General features: G+C 51.7%; 1 long non-coding RNA gene across 1 annotated transcript in view; it reads right to left on the reverse strand.

Moving 5' to 3' along the window:
• LOC119972958 overlaps positions 1–20,767 on the reverse strand; it is a 43,225-nt gene that overhangs the window by 4,998 nt on the left and 17,460 nt on the right. Inside the window, exon 2 of the long non-coding RNA XR_005462196.1 lies at positions 15,717–15,840. This is a non-coding gene — a long non-coding RNA (uncharacterized LOC119972958). The remainder of the gene's footprint in view (positions 1–15,716; positions 15,841–20,767) is intronic.

A 20,767-nucleotide genomic window follows, 5' to 3' on the forward strand; every position in this document is an offset into this window, starting at 1 on the left:
CCTCCCCCCCTCCTCCTCCTCCCCCGCCCCCGGGTTGCTGCTGCTGCCGGCCTATTTTCCTACAGTTCTGCCACGAAGTCAAGGAAAGGCTGCCACCGCCTAAAGGACCCCTGTACTGATCCCCTCAGGGCAAATTTCGCCCTCTCCAATTTGATGAACCCGCCATATCATTGATCCAGGCCTCCACGCTTGGGGGCCTCGCATCCTTCCATTGGAGCAAGATCCTCCACCGGGCTACTAGGGATGCAAAGGCCAGAACACCGGCCTCTTTTGCCTCCTTCACTCCCGGGTCCACTGCAACCCCAAAAATTGCGAGTCCCCAGCTTGACCCTGGATTCTACCACCCTCGACACCGTCCTAGCTACCCCCTTCCAAAATTCCCCCAGCGCTGGGCATGCCCAGAACATATGGGCATGGTTCGCTGGGCTCCCCGAGCACCTAGCACACCTGTCCTCGCCCCCGAAAAACCTACTCATCCTCGTCCCGGTCATGTGAGCCCTATGTAGCACCTTAAACTGTATGAGGCTAAGCCTCGCACAAGAAGAGGAGGAATTCACTCTTTCCAGGGCATCCGCCCACGTCCCCTCCTCAACCTCCTCACCCAGCTCCTCTTCCCATTTACCCTTCAGCTCCTCCACCGAGGCCTCATCTATCTCCTGCATTACGTGGTACACGTCCAAAATCCTCCCTCCTCCAACCCACACCCCCAAGAGCACCTTGTCCCATACCTCACGTGGGAGCAGCAGAGGGAACCCCTCCACCTGCCGCCTGGCAAATGCCTTAACCTGCATGTACCTAAACATGTTCCCCGGGGGGAGCCCAAACTTCCCCTCTAACTCACCCAGGCTTGCAAACCTCCCATCCACAAACAGGTCCCTCAACCTCCTAATGCCTACCCTGTGCCAGCTAAGAAACCCGCCATCAATGCTCCCTGGAACAAACCGATGGTTCCCCCCGTATCGGGGACTCCATCGAGCCCCCCACCTCCCCCCTATGCCATCTCCATTGCCCCCAGATTTTGAGGGTAGCCGCCACCACCGGGCTCGTGGTACACCTCGTTGGAGGGAGCGGCAACGGCGCCGTTACCAGCGCCTCCAGGCTCGTGTCCACACAGGACGCCATCTCCATCCTCTTCCATGCTGCCCCTTCCCCGTCCATTACCCACTTCCGCTCCATCACTGCGTTGGCAGCCCAATAGTACCCACAGAGGTTGGGCAGCGCCAGCCCCCCCTATCCCTGCCCCGCTCCAAAAACACCCTTCGCACCCTCAGAGTCCCATGCGCCCATACAAATCCCGTAATACTCCTGTTGACCCTTCTAAAAAAGGCCTTTGGGATAAGGATGGGGAGGCACTGGAACAGGAACAAAAACCTCGGGAGCACCGTCATCTTGACTGACTGCACCCTGCCCGCCAGTGACAGCGGCAACATGTCCCATCTTTTAAACTCCTCCTCCATTTGCTCCACCAGCCTAGTGAGGTTAAGTTTGTGTAGGGCCCCCAGCTCCTAGCCACCTGGACTCCCAGGTACCTAAAGCTCCTCCCTGCCCTTTTCACTGGGAGCCTACCAATCCCCGCCTCCTGATCCCCTGGGTGCACGATGAACAACTCACTCTTACCCAGGTTGAGCTTGTACCCTGAAAAGCCCTCAAATTCCCTGAGAATCTTCATCACCTCTGGCATGCCCCCCACTGGGTCCGCCACATACAGCAACAATTCATCTGCGTAAAGTGACACTCGGTGCTCCTCCCCACCCCGCACCAGACCCCTCCAATTCCCCGACTCCCTCAACGCCATGGCCAGGGGCTCAATTGCCAACGCAAAGAGCAAGGGGGACAGGGGACACCCCTGCCTCGTCCCCCGGTACAACCGAAAGTACGCCGATCTCCTCCTATTCGTGGCTACGCTCGCCATCAGGGCCTCATATAACAGCCTCACCCAACTGATAAACCCCTCCCTGAACCCAAACCTTTCCAACACCTCCCACAGGTATCCACACTCAACCCTATCAAAGGCCTTCTCCGGGTCTGATGCCACCACTATCTCCGCCTCCCCTTCTACCGCCGGCATCATTATAACATTCAGGAGCCTACGTATATTGGTGTTCAGCTGCCTTCTCTTCACAAACCCCGTCTGGTCCTTATGAATGACCCCCGGCACACAGTCCTCTATCCTTGTGGCCAAGATCTTCGCCAACAGCTTGGCATCCACATTTAACAGTGAGATCGGCCTATACGATCCACACTGCAGGGGGGTCCTTGTCCCGTTTAAGGATCAAGGAAATCAGCGCCCGTGACATAGTCGGGGACAAAGCCCCCCCCTCCCTTGCCTCGTTAAAGGTCCGAACCAACAGGGGGCCCAGCAGGTCTGCGTACATTTTATAAAATTCGACCGGGCGGCACTTCCCCGACTGCATGCTGCCTATCCCAGTAACCATCTCCTCCAGCTCAATCGGCGCCCCCAGCCCCTCCACCTCCCCCTCCTCCACCTTCGGAAATCTCAGCCTATCCAAAAAGCGCCCATTCCCCCCCACTCCACCGGGGGTTCGGACCGGTAAAATTCCCCATAAAAGTCCCTGAAGACCCCATTAATGGCCACCCCCCTTTGCACCACATTTCCTCCCCTATCCTTCACTCCACCAATCTCCCTGGCCACATCCCGCTTACAGATCTGATGCGCCAACATCCTACTCGCCTTCTCCCCATATTCGTACACCGCTCCTTGTGCCTTCCTCCACTGAGCTTCCGCCTTTCTGGTGGTCAGTAAGTCGAACCTGGCCTGAAGATTACGCCGCTCCCGCAGCAATCCCTCCTCCGGAGCCTCCGCGTATCTCCTGTCCACCCTCACCATCTCCCCCACCAACCTCTCCCTCTCTCTCTGCTCTCCCTTCTCCCCTCTAATCACCGCCTTTAATGCCTCCCAAACCGTCTCCACTCGGACCTCCCCATTATCATTGGCCTCTAAGTACCTCTTGATACACCCCCGAACCCGCCCGCCCACCTCCTCATCCGCCAGCAGCCCCTCTCCTCCCCCAACGCAAGGTCCACCCAGTGCGGGGCATGGTCCGAAATGACTATGGCTGAATACTCGGCATCCTCCACCCTCGAAATCAGCCCCCTGCTCAGAACAAAAAAAATCGATCCGGGAATAGGCCTTATGCACGTGGGAGAAAAATGAATACTCCCTGGCCCTCGGCCTCGCAAACCTCCAAGGATCCACCCCTCCCATCTGGTCCATAAACCCCCTCAACACCTTAGCCGCCGCGGGCCTCCTGCCCGTCCTGGACATGGATCGATCCAATGGGGGATCCAGCACTGTATTAAAGTCCCCCCCCCAATATCAGGCCCCCCGTTTCCAGATACGGAATGCGGCCCAACATGCGCCGCATAAAACCCGCATCGTCCCAATTTGGGGCATAGACATTCACCAGCCCCACCCGCTCCCCTTGCAACTTGCCGCTCACCATCACATACCTCCAGCCACTGTCAGCCACCACCTTTGACGCCTCAAATGACACCCTCTTTCCCACCAGGATCGCCACCCCCCGATTTTTTGTATCCAGCCCCGAATGAAACACTTGGCCTACCCAGCCCTTCCTCAGTCTAACCTGGTCCGCCACCTTCAGGTGCGTCTCCTGGAGCATAGCCACGTCCGCCTTCAGCCCCTTCAGCTGCGTAAACACCCGGGCCCGTTTGACCGGCCCATTCAGCCCCCTCACATTCCAGGTTATCAGCCGGATCAGAGGGCTCCCTGCCCCCCTCCCCTGCCGACTAGCCATGACCCATCCCCTGCCCGCCCCAGGCCAGCGCCCCCCACTTGGCCCGTTCCCCACGGCGGCAAACCCCACCCCCCCCAGCACCCCCTGCATACTCCAGCTCCTTCCTGGCCATTTCAGCAGCAACCCAGTACCCCCCATCCCCCCATCCCCCCCCCCCCCCAGGCTAGGACCCCTCCCAGCCGCGTTACTCCCTCCATAGCACTCCCGTGAGCCAGCTAACTTCTGCTCCCGCCACACCTCTGACCCCTCCCAACGTGGGGCTACTGCTCCTCCCCCATACCCTTACCCTTTATACTTAAAGCCCAGGGTCCTATAAATGGGAGATTTATAAAAGGGGGGGGAGGGGGGGGGAGGGGGGGAGGGGGGGAGGGGTTGTTGGGTTACGGGTATAGGGTGGATACGTGGGTTTGAGTAGGGTGATCATTGCTCGGCACAACATCGAGGGCTGAAGGGCCTGTTCTGTGCTGTACTGGTCTATGTTCTATGTTCTACTTGACTGCAAGCTGCTGGAGCTCGGATCTTGAACAGAGCTTTATATCTGGATTTGGGGACCCTTTATGCACTGGCATAGTGCACAAACAGGCCCCACATGACCAGGGTTTTGTGAAGAAGAAGGGATCTGGAAATGTGTCGACTGTGAAAATTATATTTGTGGAAATTGGGTGAAGTAATGCCGGTGTTTGATGAGACTTGGTGCTAAAGCTTTAGAGAAATGAAGATGGAATTTGATTTGAAGAAGTTCGTTTTGAAGGATATTGTGGCTGAAATGAATGCGATACGTGCTGAATGGGCTGACTGAGAAATGTGTGAGATATGTCTTTGTATCTGCTATGTGTAATTTATCAGTCATATTATTGCAATTTTCCTGTTAATTCATGTTTAATTTATGTTGATTTTGGTGTGATTGCTAATATAAAAGTGAAGTCTTGTATATTGGTCTTAGTTGGGTTGTTTGTAGTTTGTTTCCACAAGGGTCATAACAGTATTTCCATGACGTTGCTGCTCTTATCCTTCTCCATGGGGGTTGCAGAGGAGGGAGGCACAACTTTCGAGACATAACATCTCACCCATTGCTGCAAAGCAAAATGACTGAAGAAGAGAACAATATCCCTAGAATCCCAGCGCTAAGGGGAAATTGACTAACTCTTACAGCGCAATTTAACCTCAGGCAGCCGTCCTATATCTTAGAGATGACCTAGAGGCAGCTTGGGGCCTGTCGTGAACGTGAGTGAGTGCCTTTAAATTTGCTTACCTTTCACCGGGTGCAGGGTTTGAGGGAATATCAGGTAAGCTCTTTGTTTCTTTTTCTTCTTCTTGTTTTTTTTTAAATCTAGAGGTGATGTCAGGGAAGGCAGTACAATGCTCCTCCTGCAGAATGTTTGAGGTGAGGGACGCCGTCAGTGTCCCTGCTGATTTCATCTGTGGGAAGTGCACCCAACTCCAGCTCCTCAAAAACCGTGTTAGGGACCTGGAGCTTGAGCTGGATGAACTTCGGATCATTCGGGAGGCAGAGGGGGTCATAGATAGGAGCTTCAGGGAAGTAGTTACACCAAAGACTGGAGATAGATGGGTAACTGTAAGAGGGACTGGGAAGAAGCAGTCAGTGCAGGGACCCCCTGCGGTCGTTCCCCTGAGTAACAAGTATACCGTTTTGGATACTTGTGGGGGGGACGACTTACCAGGGGTAAGCCATGGGGTACGGGCCTCTGGCACGGAGTCTGTCCCTGTTGCTCAGAAGGGAAGGGGGGAAAGGAGTAGAACATTAGTAATTGGGGACTCAATAGTCAGGGGCACAGATAGGAGATTTTGTGGGAGCGAGAGAGACTCACGTTTGGTATGTTGCCTCCCAGGTGCAAGGGTACGTGATGTCTCGGATCGTGTTTTCCGGGTCCTTAAGGGGGAGGGGGAGCAGCCCCAAGTCGTATTCCACATTGGCACTAACGACATAGGTAGGAAAGGGGACAAGGATGTCAGGCAGGCCTTTAGGGAGCTAGGATGGAAGCTCAGAGTGAGAACAATCAGAGTTGTTATCTCTGGGTTGTTGCCCGTGCCACGTGATAGTGAGATGAGGAATAGGGAGAGAGAGCAATTAAACACGTGGCTACAGGGATGGTGCAGGCGGGAGGGATTCAGATTTCTGGATAACTGGGGCTCTTTCTGGGGAAGGTGGGACCTCTATAGACAGGAAGGTCTACATCTGAACCTGAGGGGCACCAATATCCTGGGGGGGAGATTTGTTAGTGCTCTTTGGGGGGGTTTAAACTAATTCAGCAGGGGCATGGGAACCTGGATTGTAGTTTTGGGGTACGGGAGATTGAGAGTATAGAAGTCAGGAGCACAGATTTGACTTCGCAGGAGGGTGCCAGTGTTCAGGTAGGTGGTTTGAAGTGTGTCTACTTCAATGCCAGGAGTATACAAAATAAGGTAGGCGAACTGGCAGCATGGGTTGGTACCTGGGACTTCGATGTTGTGGCCATTTCAGAGACATGGATAGAGCAGGGACAGGAATGGTTGTTGCAGGTTCCGGGGTTTAGGTGTTTTAGTAAGGTCACAGAAGGGGGCAAAAGAGGGGGAGGTGTGGCGCTGCTTGTCAAGGACAGTATTACAGTGGAGGAAAGGATGCTAGATGGGGACTCTTCTTCCGAGGTAATATGGGCTGAGGTTAGAAACAGGAAAGGAGAGGTCACCCTGTTGGGAGTTTTCTATAGGCCACCTAATAGTTCTAGGGATGTAGAGGAAAGGATGGCGAAGATGATTCTGGAAAAGAGCGAAAGTAACAGGGTAGTTGTTATGGGAGACTTTAACTTTCCAAATATTGACTGGAAAAGATATAGTTCGAGTACATTAGATGGGTCGTTCTTTGTACAATGTGTGCAGGAGGGTTTCCTGACACAATATGCTGACAGGCCAACAAGAGGCGAGGCCACATTGGATTTGGTTTTGGGTAATGAACCAGGCCAGGTGTTAGATCTGGAGGTAGGTGAGCATTTTGGAAACAGTGACCACAATTCGGTGACCTTTACGTTAGTGATGGAAAGGGATAAGTATACCCCGCAGGGCAAGAGTTATAGCTGGGGGAAGGGCAATTATGATGCCATTAGACATGACTTAGGATGTGTAGGTTGGAGAAGTAGGCTGCAAGGGTTGGGCACACTGGATATGTGGAGCTTGTTCAAGGAACAGCTATTGCATGTTCTTGATAAATACGTACCAGTCAGGCAGGGAGGAAGGGGTCGAGCGAGGGAACCGTGGTTTACCAAATAAGTGGAATCTCTTGTTAAGAGGAAGAAGGAGGCCTCTGTGAAGATGAGGCGTGAAGTTTCAGTTGGGGCGCTTGATAGTTACAAGGAAGCGAGGAAGGATCTAAAGAGAGAGCTAAGACGAGCAAGGAGGGGACATGAGAAATCTTTGGCAGGTAGAATCAAGGAAAACCCAAAAGCTTTCTATAGGTATGTCAGGAATAAAAGAATGACTAGGGTAAGAGTAGGGCCAGTCAAGGACAGTGGTGGGAAGTTGTGTGTGGAGGCTGAGGAGATAAGCGAGATACTAAATGAATACTTTTTGTCAGTATTCACTCAGGAAAAAGATAATATTGTGGAGGAGAATGCTGAGACCCAGGCTATTAGAATAGATGGCATTGAGGTGCGTAGGGAAGAAGTGTTGGCAATTCTGGACAAGGTGAAAATAGATAAGTCCCCGGGGCCTGATGGGATTTATCCTAGGATTCTCTGGGAAGCCAGGGAAGAGATTGCTGAGCCTTTGGCTTTGATTTTTAGGTCATCATGGCTACAGGAATAGTGCCAGAGGACTGGAGGATAGCAAATGTGGTCCCTTTGTTCAAGAAGGGGAGTAGAGATAACCCCGGTAACTATAGGCCGGTGAGCCTAACGTCTGTGGTGGGTAAAGTCTTGGAGAGGATTATAAAAGATACCATTTATAATCATCTAGATAGGAATAATATGATTAGGGATAGTCAGCATGGTTTTGTGAAGGGTAGTCATGCCTCACAAACCTTATCGAGTTCTTTGAGAAGGTGACTGAACAGGTAGACGAGGGTAGAGCAGTTGATGTGGTGTATATGGATTTCAGTAAAGCGTTTGATAAGGTTCCCCACGGTCGGCTATTGCAGAAAATACGGAGGCTGGGGATTGAGGGTGATTTAGAGATGTGGATCAGAAATTGGCTAGTTGAAAGAAGACAGAGAGTGGTAGTTGATGGGAAATGTTCAGAATGGAGTTCAGTTATGAGTGGCGTACCACAAGGATCTGTTCTGGGGCCGTTGCTGTTTGTCTTTTTTATAAATGACCTAGAGGAGGGCGCAGAAGGTTGGGTGAGTAAATTTGCAGACGACACTAAAGTCGGTGGAGTTGTAGACAGTGCGGAAGGATGTTGCAGGTTACAGAGGGACATAGATAAGCTGCAGAGCTGGGCTGAGAGGTGGCAAATGGAGTTTAATGTGGAGAAGTGTGAGGTGATTCACTTTGGAAAGAATAACAGGAATGCGGAATATTTGGCTAATGGTAAAATTCTTGGTAGTGTGGATGAGCAGAGGGATCTCGGTGTCCATGTACATAGATCCCTGAAAGTTGCCACCCAGGTTGATAGGGTTGTGAAGAAGGCCTATGGTGTGTTGGCCTTTATTGGTAGAGGGATTGAGTTCCGGAGCCATGAGGTCATGTTGCAGTTGTACAAAACTCTAGTACGGCCGCATTTGGAGTATTGCGCACAGTTCTGGTCGCCTCATTATAGGAAGGACGTGGAAGCTTTGGAACGGGTGCAGAGGAGATTTACCAGGATGTTGCCTGGTATGGAGGGAAAATCTTATGAGGAAAGGCTGATGGACATGAGGTTGTTTTCGTTAGAGAGAAGAAGGTTAAGAGGTGACTTAATAGAGGCATACAAAATGATCAGAGGGTTAGATAGGGTGGACAGCGAGAGCCTTCTCCCGCGGATGGAGGTGGCTAGCACGAGGGGACATAGCCTTAAATTGAGGGGTAATAGATATAGGACAGAGGTCAGAGGTGGGTTTTTTACGCAAAGAGTGGTGAGGCCGTGGAATGCCCTACCTGCAACAGTAGTGAACTCGCCAATATTGAGGGCATTTAAAAGTTTATTGGATAAGCATATGGATGATAAGGGCATAGTGTAGGTTAGATGGCCTTTAGTTTTTTTCCATGTCGGTGCAACATCGAGGGCCGAAGGGCCTGTACTGCGCTGTATCATTCTATGTTCTAAAGATAAAGAGGTCAGTGAATAGCTCTAGAACGGGTGCAACTACGTTTTCTATAGGTTTTTTGGTGATATTTAATGAAATATTTACGTGGGGCTTTGGGGCATACAATCAAGATTTGCCCCGGGCATCACCAGACCTCTGCACACCACTGCCTGCACAAAGGCCCACGCCTCCTCCGGGGACTGAAAGTAAAAGTGCCGGTCCTTGTAGGTGACCCACAGACGCGCCGGCTGTAACATGCCAAACTTCACACTCTTTCTGTGGAGCACCGCCTTCGTCCGGTTGTACCCGGCCCTCCGCTTAGCCACCTCCGCACTCCAGTCCTGGTAGATCCGCACTACCGTGTTCTCCCACTTGCTACTCCGCTCCTTCTTGGCCCACCTAAGCACGCACTCTCGGTCAAGAACCGGTGGAACCGCACCAGCACCGCCCGTGGAGGCTCATTCGGCTTGGGCCTCTTGGCCAGTATTCTGTGGACCCCCTCCAGCTCCAGGGGCCCCTGGAAGGACCCAGCTACCATCAGCGAGTTCAGCAAGACGACCACATAGGCCCCCAGGTCTGACCCCTCCAGCCCCTCCGTGAGGCCCAGAATACGCAAATGTTTCCGCCTCGACCGGTTCTCCATCCCTCGAACCGCTCCTGCCACTTCTTATGGAGCGCCTCATGCATCTCCACCTTTACCGCGAGGGCCGCGGCCTCATCCTCTCTTTCGGAGGCTTGTTGTCGGAGCTCCCGGATCTCCACCCCCTGGGCTGTCTGCGTCGCCAGCAGCTTGTCCGTATTAGCCTTCAGCGAGTCTAGCAGCTCCATCTTTAGCTCCCGAAAACAACGCTGGAGAGTCTCCTGCTGCTCCTGCGCCCACTGCCTCCATTCCTCGAGGCCTCCGCTGGACGCCATCTTGTTTTTCTTCCCCCGCTTTTTTCTAGGCGCTGCCACCGCTATTTTGCTGGCCCCACTCCTGGTCCAGACCATAGAATACTGGGGATCTGCTGCTGACACCTTCCCACATCGGGAATCGACGATCAAGTACCGCTGGGGGCCCTTAAAAGAGCCCAAAAGTCCGTTCTTGGCGGGAGCTGCCGAACGTGCGGCTTAGCTCCGCATAGCCGCAACCAGAAGTCCCCACCAATTTAACTCTTAACATACATAGAAATCCGTTTGAAGATTTCAGATTTCAACTCATCTATCTTTTTCCAAGCCACAGATTCAGTCCACCTTAACTGCTGAAGCTACACTTCCCAGCTGTCTGCTGGGTGTTCTCTCTCTCTGGTGGAAACATCTTTCTAACAAAGACAGGCACCAGGATTTTCCAGCCTCAACATGGCAGGATCCGCCACGGGAGATTCAGCAGCCTTGCCAAAAATCCATTGACTTTCAATGGGACCGGGACGGAAAGCTCTGCTCTGTGGTTTTCCCGATGTGACTAAGACTGTACACAATTACTGATTCTCCCAAACTAGACTTTAACTGATTGAATGATTCCTGGGCAGCTAAGCAGTTATACCCTTGATGGAACCATCAATTCACTAGACACATGCTTTAAGATATGAACAGTGGTTTTAATCTACTTACAACACACTCAGCCTGTTCCGCGTTGAACTCTCGATGAACTGAACGACTGGCTCTGAGCATTGGTATTTATACAGCAGTCCAGGGGGAGGAGTCGTGGGCGGAGCCAAGGGTGGAGACCTGTACAAACTCCTAAGCATTCCCAGCGCTACTCCCCCTGGTGGTCGGGCAACGCAACTGCGCTTACAAATGCATGGTCTCATGTATATACAATACAGTGTGAATTACGGAGTTACATTCACCACATTCACTCCCTACAAAAAAGAATCAAGTCCGGCGGGGGTGGTGGTTCATGCATTGAGTCTGTCCGGTGGTCGGACTGTCCGCTGCGATCTGCGGTGTTGTGGGTTGGGGTACGATGGCGGACTCCAGGGAAGATCTTGTCCGAGCTCCATACTCGTCTGGTTCGACTGGGGAATGAGGGCGCTGGGGGTTAGCCGGTGCGGGCGCGCGGAACAGGTGGAGTGAGCAAGTGGGCTCAGTGGGCTCGGGAGCGCGAGGGGGCGGCTGGGTCGGGTGTAGGGTGAGGGGTGCATCTGGAGTGATAGAGGGGATGCTGGACCCGGCGGGTGCTAGGTCCCGGAGGGATACGGTATCCTGACGGCCGTCGGGGAACTCGACAAAGGCGTACTGGGGGTTTGAGTGAAGCAGGCGCACCTTCTCAACAAGGGGGTCAGTTTTGTGCATCCTGACGTGCTTCTTGAGGAGTACAGGGCCTGGTGTCTTCAGCCATGCCGGAAGTGAGACCCCCGTGGTAGTTCCCCTGGAAAAAATGAAGAGCCTCTCGTTAGGGGTCTGATTGGTTGCTATGCATAAGAGGGACCTAATAGCGTGGAGCACGTCTGGGAAGACTTCCTGCCAATGGGAGACTTGGAAATTCCTGGACCGGAGGGTCAGTAGGACGGTCTTCCAGACCGTCGCATTCTCCCTCTCCACCTGCCCGTTCCTCCTGGGGTTGTAGCTGGCAGTCCTGCTCGAGGCAATGCCCTTGTCAAGCAGGTACTAACACAGCTCGTCGCTCATGAAGGACGCACACAGGTCGCTGTGCACGTAGCTGGGGAAACAAACAGGGTGAAGATACTATGCAGGGCCCTAATGACTGTGTGGGAGGTCATGTTGGGGCATGGAATAACAAATGGGAAGCGGGAGAACTCATCTATGACGTTTAAGAAGTAAACCTTCCTGTTAGTTGAGGGGAGTGGCCCTTTGAAATCGATCGTGAGGCGTTCAAAGGGCCTAGAAGCCTTGACCAGGTGGGCCCTGTCTGGTCTAAAAAAGTGCGGTTTGCACTCCGCACAGATCGGGCAGTCTCTGGTGACGGCTTTTACCTCCTCAGTGGAGAAAGGCAGATTTCGGGCTTTGATGTAGTGGGCGAGCCAGGTGAACCCCGGGTGGCAGAGGTCGTTGTGGATGATTTTCAGGCAGTCGATCTGCGCGCTGGCGCACGTCCCGTGGGATAGGGCATCTGGGGGCTCGTTGAGTTTCCCTGATCGATACTTAATATCGTAGCTATAGGTGGAGAGTTCGATCCTCCACCGCAGGATTTTATCGTTTTTAATCTTGCCCCTTTGCGAGTTGTCAAACATGAAGGCAACCGATCTTTGGTCGGTGATGAGGGTGAACCTCCTACCTGCGAGGTAGTGCCTCCAGTGACGAATAGCCTCCACAATGGCTTGTGCTTCTTTTTCGACTGCTGAGTGTCGGAGTTCCGAAGCGGATAGGGTACGGGAGAAGAATGCGACTGGTCTCCCTGCCTGATTTAAAGTGGCGGCAAGAGCGACCTCTGAGGCGTTGCTCTCAACCTGAAAGGGGGTGGATTCATCCACTGCCCGCATGGCCGCTTTGGCGATGTCCTCCTTGATGCAGTTGAAGGCCTGGCGCGCCTCAGCTGACAGGGGAAATAGTGTGGCCTTAAAGAGTGGGCTGGCTTTGTCCGCATATTGAGGGACCCACTGGGCGTAATACGAAAAGAATCCCAGGCACCGTTTGAGGGCCTTGGGGCAATGGGGGAGGGGGAGTTCTAAGAGGGGGTGCATATGGTCCGGGTCGGGACCCAGGACTCCGTTTTCCACGACATAGCTGAGGATGGCTAGTCTGGTTGTGCGGAAAACGCATTTCTGCTTGTTATAGGTGAGGTTTAGTTTCTGAGCCGTCTGGAGAAAACGGCAGAGGTTGGCGTCGTGGTCCTGCTGGTCATAGCCGCAGATGGTAACGTTATCCAAGTACGGGAACGTGGCCCGCAGCCCGTACTGGTCCATTGCTCGTTGGAACACCGAAACCCCATTAGTGACGCCGAAGGGAACCCGGAGGAAATGGAAGAGGCGGCCATCGGCCTCGAATGCCGTGTAGTGGCGGTCCTCCGGGCGGATTGGGAGCTGGTGGTATGCAGACTTCAGATCCACCGTGGAAAAGAGCCGATACTGGGCGATCTGGTTAACCATGTCTGCAATCCTGGGGAGGGGGTACACGTCGAGGAGCGTAAAACTATTAATGGTCTGACTATAGTCTACGACCATGTGGAATTTTTCCCCGGTCTTGACGATCACCACCTGAGCTCTCCAGGGGCTGTTGCTGGCCTCTATGATCCCCTCACTGAGGAGCCTTCGGACCTCCGACCGGATGAACACCCTATCCTGCAGGCTGTACCGCCTGCTGCGAGTGGCTACGGGTTTACAGTCCGGGGTGAGGTTGGCAAAGAGAGGAGGGGGGGAGATTCGCAACGTGGCTAGGCTGCAGATAGTGAGTGGGGTAGGGGTCCACCGAAACTGAGGGCGAGACTCTTGAGATTACACTGGAAATCAAGGCCTAATAAGAGTGGGGCGCAGAGTTCGGGCAGGACGTAGAGCTGGAATTTGGCATAGCTAACGCCTTGGATTGTGAGAGTCCCGACGGTCCGCCCTTGGATCTGGACAGAGTGGGAGCCCGAAGCGAGGGAGATAGTTTGCCGCGCGGGGAAAATGGGGAGCGAACAGCGTCTTACCAGATCTGGATGTACGAAGCTCTCCGTGCTCCCGGAGTCGAAAAGGCGTGCTGTACCCGTTAATTTGGACCGTCGCCATCGAGTTTCGCAGATGCTTCGGGCGCGATTGGTCCAGAGTGACTGCGCTGAGTTGCGGGTAGTCGGCGGCTCGATCAGCTGTGCTGGAGTGGCCCCGTGATGACTGCCCTCTGAGTTTGTAGTCGTTGAGGTGAGTTTCAGAGTTTGAAGGGGATGGATCCCAAGATGGCCACCCCAATGAATTGCACATGGCCGGCCGCATGGAGGAGGATTGCCAAGAGGGCTGCCCCCATGAGTCGCACATGGCCGGCCGCATGGAGGAGGATTGCCAAGATGGCCGCCCCCATGAGTCGCACATGTCGGGTGGGGGCGGAGTCGGCATACAGGCTGCAGCATTTCGGGGCCTGCGGGCCTGTGAATTCAGGGAACGAGTGCTTTGAGCCGTGGGAGGGTTAGAGGCTGGGGCTTTCTTTGCCAGACACACTCTGGCATAATGTCCTTTTCGCCCACAGCTGCTGCAGGTCGTGTTGCGGGCCGGGCAGTGCTGCCGCGAATGCTGATTCTGGCCACAAAAGTGGCAGGCCGGGGCAGCATTGTGGCTGGGCGGCCGCGTGGCGCAGGCCAGGGGGAGTCGCTGGTCGGGGGCCCATGACGGGGTCGTGGGGTCCGCGGGGAACGAGGCGAGGCTGTGGAAGGAGACCTCCATAGTGGTAGCAAGTTCAACAGTTGCGTCAAGATTTAGGGCCCCCTTTTCCAGCAGTCGCTGGCACACGTAATTTGACCTAAGGCCCGCAACAAAGGCATCGCGTACAGCAAGTTCTCTATGTTCTGCCGCGGTAACCGCCTGGTAATTACAGTCACTAGATAAAGTTTTAAGCTCTCTCAGGAATTCTGCGAGCAATTCCGTAGGCCGCTGGCGGCGAGTAGTAAACACGTGTCGCACGTAGACCTCATTTACAGGCCTTACATACATTTTGTCGAGTAGCGCTAGGGCTTCAGTATATGAACCAGCGCAGTTTAGTTGAGTAGAGATTCTGTGGCTCACCCTCGCGTGCAGTAGGCTCAGTTTCTGCTCCTCCGTTGTTTCGGCTGTGCTTGCTTCCACCAGATAGGCTTTAAAACACCGCAGCCAATGAGAAAAAATATATTTTGCCTCTGCATCCCGTGGGTCAAGTTCCAGTCGCTCAGGCTTGAGGGCTGATTCCATGATTGATCCTGACTGTTTCTTAAGTAGATTAAATTGATGGAACCATCAATTCACTAGACACGTATGAACAGTGGTTTTAATCTACTTACAACAGAGCCAGCCTGTTCCGCGTTGAACTCTCGATAAACTGAATGACTGGCTCTGAGCATTGGTATTTATAGAGCAGTCCAGGGGGAGGAGTCATGGGCGGAGCCAAGGGTGGAGCCCTGTACAAACTCCTAAGCATTCCCAGTGCTACTCCCCCTAGTGGTCGGGCAACGCAACTGCGCTTACAAATGCATAGTCTCATGTATATACAATACAGTGTGAATTACGGAGTTACATTCACCACAACCCTTTCTATTCACACTCTCTTAAGCCAATTACTTTGCCCTGACAATCTTGCCTAAACTGTATCCGCTGATCTCTATCATTGGATTCTTACAGAAATCCTCAGCCCTGTGACAGTTACTTTAGTCACTAACTAAGCCTTACATTGGATTCTTACTGCAATCCCTCAGCCTGTGACAACTACCGTTGACTGACAATGTGCTATGCAAATGCTAACTTTCTGTCAAGTGCCCTGCTCCTGGCAAGTGCTCTCCTGGCAAGCGCCCTAGTCCTAATTCCCTCTCTCCTGACAAATTTCACTCATCAAGTGTCCTGTGACAAGTGCTAACCCTTGGCTAGTGCTACGATCTCAGTGATGCACCCCTATTTTTATATCCTTTTTGCAGGTAGTTTTGCAACATTTAGGCGGAGTATGTGTATCTGGGACAACACAACCGACAATTCTAACCCAACATTTACAACTCTTGACCAATGGGAAGAGCGCTCCCCACGTCTCCACAAAGATCAAATCTTAATTTGTATCTCTAACCGGATGCCCTCGGAACATTGGAGGACCAAGACCATTTTTCTAGCCCATCAGCTTTGCAACCTTAGCATGCTTACCTTGTAACTGCTAAACCATAACTTGTGTCTTTGAGTGGAGACGTTGGAACATCTAGTCCTCAAGCCACCTTCTCAGTCAATCAGCATTGTAGCTTTGGCTTTCTTCATGACTCAGCTAGAATAACTGGAACCAAAAAGTGCAAATGTGTTTTCAGTTCATTTCTGTTGGGACACTGGACCAGGCCCCTACATTTTTTAGGATATTGGATAGGAACCTCAAACAATGTTTTTAAATTAGTAAAGCTGTGATGAAAGGATACTTCATCCCAGAAATGATGACTCTGACCAATAGGTATCTTTCACGTTAAACCCAGCTTTAATTTAAACACATAATTAACTACATTAACATCAAAGGAATAGCATTACAATTATCAGTTAAACATTTCTTAAACGAAAGGAAAAGTGTGAACTTACTTTCTATACCTGCTACTACCTCCAATTATAAACCCAATGCAGTTCAAATGCCACTTTTAAATAAAGTAAGCAAAAAGATTACTTGCTTAGCTGCGTAAAGAATTTTGGAAAGAGAAACCCTTTCAGGAACAGAACCAGTACACTTGTGCTCAACCTAGTAGCATTTGGCAAAACTGCTGTTCAACTTAAAATTATTCTGTCTTGTCAAACTCAAATCCTATGGCAAACTGCAAAACTACAGTCAGACCTGGCACCTCCCATTAACATTATCTGAATTCCACTAGGATGTCACATGACCTGCTTAGCTAGGAATAAATGCAACCCCATATAATTTATCTACTCTCCAGGGAATCTCCAGCAATCATACCAATGTTCCATTAGCCCTCTATATGTAAACAAGCAAATGGTTAGAAACTGTGGGCGCGATTCTGTGTAAATACAGTGTCAAGATTCATAAAAATGAGAATCCTGCCAATTCCACGATGTCCCTCGCCCTCAGTAAAAACCGGGCCTTTAATTTGAGATCTGGATCCCAGTATCTCACCTCATAACTGTGCCATCGACAGTGCAATATTCAAACATGAACAATGTATTCTAAACAATTTCTTATTATAAGTTACAACTATTTTAAATAACTTGTTTAATTTTATAACCCATCCTGAAATTTTTTCTTATGTTATATCTTTCTAAGAATATTAATAATCATTTTCAGGATTTTTTAAGAAGTATTTTTATTCAAATTTCTAACATTGTAATATTTAAAACACATAACATTACAAAGTAAAACCCCAAGCCCACCCCTACCCAACACCGTAATCTCGGCATTTTCAAAGTGGGTGTCGCGACCCGCAGGTGGGCCGCGGGCGGGCGTCGGGGGGGTTGCGGAGCCATCCATTGTGCCGTCCCCGATCGCATGAATTCAGATGCAACAGCCGCAGCAGTCGGCTTTTAAGAATGACGGCTGCGACCAGCTTTAAAAATGTGGATGCGCTGCGCATGCGTGCCCACTCATCAGTAGCCCAAAGAGAAACACTGCCTCCTCCTGACATCAGCGCGCTGACCCAGGAGAAGAGGTTTTTTAAAATTCAATTCAGTCTTCCTGCATCTGTCTTGACTATGCCCAATGGCTGAGCCTGCAGACCTCTCTTTGATAGAGAATTTTAGAGATTAAAAATATTCACAATACTTTGAGCGAAGTAATTCCTCCTGATCTTTGTCTAAAATCGGCGCATTGTAATTTGCAGATTATATCCCCAGGCTATAAACCACCCATCTGAAGAAAACTTACATTTTGCATCTGCTCTGTAGAGTCCTGAGAGAATAGTGCCTGTTTCAATGAGGTAATTTCTCATTCTTCACTACTCTAGACTATAGAGTATAAACCCAGACTCACCTCTCGCATTAAAGACAAGAGAAAATAGTGGGTGGCGAAGGTCGGCTGGCGTGGGTCCTGAAGGATGGCCGGTTGGTAAAAATGGTGTCGGGCAAAAAAGTTTGAAAAACACTGTTCTAACCAACCTCCCCAGCTTGCCCCCTCCCCCTCTTCCTCCCTAGCAATTGACAGTAACCAGCTCCATGAAATGTCATATAAACAAACCCCATCTCTTATGGAACCTCTCACTCCCCCCCTCCCCCCCCCCCCCCCGACCCCCCAGGACTCCATTAAATCTCCCATCCACATCGAAGAATCAGCGGCCCGGCTTCGGAGCAGCGTGGTGGGAATTTCCTGTGCCCCGACGATTCTCCTGGGCTCGGAGAATCCTGGCACCTAAATATGGCTCCGGGGACGGGCTCTAAATCTACGTTCAAGATCGTCGCCATAGTGCTGAAGAATGACCTCCACAATTTCTCCAACTTCAGGCATAACCAGAACATATGTACGTGATTGGCTGGGCCGCTGCCACACCACCCACTAATAGCCTCCACCCCCTCAAACAATCGGTTCATCTTCAACTTTGTCAGGTATGCTCTGTGTACGACCTTTAGCTGTATCAAGCCCAGCCTCGCGCACGAGGCTGAGACACTCACCCTCCGCAGTACCTCACACTATAGCGATCATTTTCAAGATTGTCATGTTTTGACATACTTAAGCATATGATTTTCATATTTTACTTAAAAATAAACATTTCTGAGATTGTTCCAGATTTTTGAAAAGTATGTTTCGTTTTGTTTTAACTTTCTTTATGACCACTTGGTGTCAGTAAAGAGCCATAGCAATATGCTACACATTGACATTCTCTCTCATGGACAGCCATTTTCTTTTGTAGTTTTTGGACAGAAATCTTAAAAAAACATACATATTCCATCTTTCCCTGTCATTTAAAAAAAAATGTATCACTGTTATTTTTGTTTTTGATCTCCAACAAAGGGTTTTGGACAGACAGCCAATAGGTAGGTTTCTACTGTCCTATATTGCGACATCTTTACACAATTTAATTAAAGTGAAATTTCTGCAGCGTTAAATTAGAAACTGAAAAAGAGTGTGAATGGAGCTTAGTCGAATAATCAAAGGGACATTGAATAGGTATATGGAAGGAGGCTTTTAAAAATTAAGATTAATACGAAAAGGTTTTCAAAAGATTTTAAGAGGGATTTCCAGACTCCTGGTTCTAGCCACTGAAGTCTTTGCCACCATTAGTGAAGGGAGGAAAGGAAATTATGGAAGATCAGAGTGAAAGGGGCAATGTTATACCGTCAATTCACTGTGAGACCATGAGAACGAGTGAACATTAGGCTTTATTATCCATGAACTCGCCTGCCAGAGTCGGCTATACAAATAAGTGCCACCCACAGGTGGCCGGACTATATATGGCCCCAGTGAGGGCGGAGACAGAGGCAGAGCCCACCGGGGTTCAGTATAGTACCTGGAAGTAGCTCTTATCATCACTTCCAGGTCATGGGTCACATCATTATACAGACAGTACAGCCAGCTCACGCATTAGGTAAAATACATTCACACCCTGTTAAAAAAAATCAAGTCCAGCGGGGGTGATGTGGGGTCATTAGTAATTCAGTCTGCCTGGAGGCCGGATCATTCTTTTAGACCTCCTCAGCTCTGGTGATGTGGCAGGCATGGTTGTTGCAGATGGTGACTCCGGGGGCGTTGTGTCTGGAGCTTGAGCCCCAGTCCGGCATGTCGGAGACTGTTGGGGATTTGGGAGTAGGCAGGGGGGTGGTGGGTGGCAGCAGTGCCGGCGTGGGACAATGCAGGAGACCCAGGGGGGTGTAAGGGGCGCTGAGGGTGGCTGTAGGTAGCGGGGAGGGGGGTGCATTGGCAGGGGAATCGGCTGGCACCAGATCTTGTAGAGAGACCGTATCTTGCCGTCTGTCCTGGTGCGCAATGTAGGCGTACTGGGGGTTGGCGTGCAGCAACTGGACCCTCTCGACCAGGGGGTCGGTCTTATGGCTCCTCATGTGCTTCCAGAGAAGGACAGGTCCCGGAGTTGTCAGCCAAGATGAAAGTGAGACCACTGAGATGGACTTCCTAGGGAACAGAAACAAGCAGTCGTGAGGGGTCTTGTTCGTGGTTGTGCAGAGGAACGGTCTGATGGAGTAGAGGGCGTCGGGGAGGACCTCCTGCCAGCAGGGGGGGTCGGGAGATTTCTAGACCGGAGGGCCAGAAGAACGGCCTTCCATACCGTCGCTTTCTCCCTCTCCACCTGCCCGTTTCCCTGCGGGTTATAGCTTGTAGTCCTGCTCGAGGCGATGCCTTTGCTGAGCAGGTACTGATGCAGCTCATAGCTCATGGACGAGGTGCCCCGTTCGCTGTGGACGTAGGCAGTGAAACCGAACAGTGTGAAGATAAAGTGCCTTTATTACAGTGGCCGAGGTCATGTCGGGGCAGGGGACAGCGAAGGGGAAGCTGGAGGACTCGTCGACGACGGTTAGAAAGTATATTACGGTTATTGGAGGCGAGGGGCCCTTTGAAGTCCACACTTAGGCGCTCAAAGGGCCGGGAGGCCTTTACCAGGTGGGCCTTGTCTGGCCAGTAGAAGTGCGGTTTGCAGTCCGTGCGGACTTGGCAGTCCCTGGTCATGGCCTTGACCTTCTCGGAGGAGAAGGGCAGATTGCGGACCTTAATAAAGTGGATAAGCCGGGTGATCCCCGGGTGACAGAGGTCATTGTGGATAGCCTGAAGTTGGTCACCTTGCGCACTGGCGCATGTGCTGCGTGACAGGGCATCTGGGGGCTCATTGAGCTTCCCAGGACAATACTTGATATCGGAATTGTAGGTGGAGAGTTCGATCCTCCACCTCAGGATTTTGTCATTTTTTATTTTGCCCCATTGTGCGTTGTCAAACATGAAGGCGACCAACCGCTGGTCGGTGACAAGGGTGACCCTCCTACCAGCTAGGTAGTGCCTCCAGTGCCGCATGGCTTCCACTATGGCTTGTGCTTCCTTCTCAACCGAGGAGTGTTGGATTTCAGAAGCGTGGAGGGTTCGAGAGAAGAATGCTACTGGCCTGCCCGCCTGGTTGAGTGTGGCGGCCAGTGCGATGTCTGACGCATCGCTCTCTACCTGAAAGGGGATGGACTCGTCCACCACGTGCATAGCAGCTTGGTGATGTCGGCCTTGATGCGGCCAAAGGCCGAGCTGGCCTCAGCCGTCAGGGGAAATGTGGTGGTTTGAATAAGTG

The sequence above is a fragment of the Scyliorhinus canicula genome, chromosome 10 (assembly GCF_902713615.1).
Source record: "Scyliorhinus canicula chromosome 10, sScyCan1.1, whole genome shotgun sequence".
NCBI classification, from domain to species: domain Eukaryota; kingdom Metazoa; phylum Chordata; class Chondrichthyes; order Carcharhiniformes; family Scyliorhinidae; genus Scyliorhinus; species Scyliorhinus canicula.